The 1,034-nt window shown below is 69.1% G+C and overlaps 1 non-coding gene across 1 annotated transcript; it reads right to left on the bottom strand.

Annotated features, from left to right (window-relative positions):
• Positions 1–547: 547 nt before the first annotated feature.
• Positions 548–666, bottom strand: LOC141420482 (5S ribosomal RNA). Its single transcript, XR_012445020.1, has one exon. It is a non-coding gene; the product is annotated as a 5S ribosomal RNA (ribosomal RNA).
• Between the last annotated feature and the right edge of the window lie 368 nt (positions 667–1,034).

Raw genomic sequence — 1,034 nt, 5'->3', positions numbered from 1 at the left:
GCAGGCTCTGCCGTGGGAGGCGGGATCCCACGTAGAGGTCGCGCGCTGGCTGCCCTGTCTTGGGTTGAGCGACGGAGCGCGACGTGGAGCAGCACCCGACTGAGGCTCCCTGCTTCTCTGTCCCCTGGCGTCTTGCCCTGGACCCAGTGCACCACCTTGTGGCGAGCCCAGGTGTGGCGCGTCCCGCTGTGGGGCCCGCTGGGGTGCAGGACCCACTTTCTCATGGCTTCCGCACGTCCCTCCCCGCCCGCCTGGAGGGCAGTTGGGGAGCGGTCCCCAACGTGGCCTGGGACCAACCTCGCTGGTGACCCGTGTCGCGGGCGCGCGCCCCAGGAGAGTGTGGGGAGGGGAGAGGATTCGGGGACGTAGCTGTGAGGATTCGGTGTGCGTGGGTCTGGCGGGTGGCCCGGACGGGGTCGGGGTCGTGGTCACGGTGGGTCGTTGTGGTGGTGGTGGTGGTGGTGGTGCTGGGGGTGGTGGTGGTGGTGGGGGGGGTGGTGGCGAAGTCCCCGAAGACAAAAGGAGCAGCGAGGGAGGGAGGAGCAAAAGCCTACAGCACCCGGTATTCCCAGGCGGTCTCCCATCCAAGTACTAACCAGGCCCGACCCTGCTTAGCTTCCGAGATCAGACGAGATCGGGCGCGTTCAGGGTGGTATGGCCGTAGACGCTAGCCGCCGCCTCCGGGAGCCCCAAGAGCCTGCCGAGGGCCCCGGCGTGCGTCTCCACGCTGCTCTCCTGGCACGGCTGGGAGTCCGGGTGGGGGCTGGCAGCCCGGGGCCAGCGGCCAGAGGCCCCGCGCGCCTGCTCGGGCAGCCGGTCTCGCCCAGGTGGCCGCTGGGTGGCTTTCTTCCCGAGGTGTCCTGCTGCCAGGACGAGGGTCAAGTTTTCTCGGGGGAAAATTTCTCAGTGCTCTCGGGCGCTTGTTCTTCTGGGAATGTCCACTGCTGTGGCCAAGGCGGGGGACGCACAGCTCGGGCCAGGGCAAGCAGCCGCCCTCCTCCGTCGCCTCCTGGAGCCGTATCCTTGGGTGGGTG

This window comes from Castor canadensis, unplaced genomic scaffold (genome assembly GCF_047511655.1).
Source record: "Castor canadensis unplaced genomic scaffold, mCasCan1.hap1v2 HAP1_SCAFFOLD_269, whole genome shotgun sequence".
NCBI classification, from domain to species: domain Eukaryota; kingdom Metazoa; phylum Chordata; class Mammalia; order Rodentia; family Castoridae; genus Castor; species Castor canadensis.
Note: the sequence above shows the minus strand (reverse complement) of the source record. Positions and strands in the feature narration are given on the sequence as shown.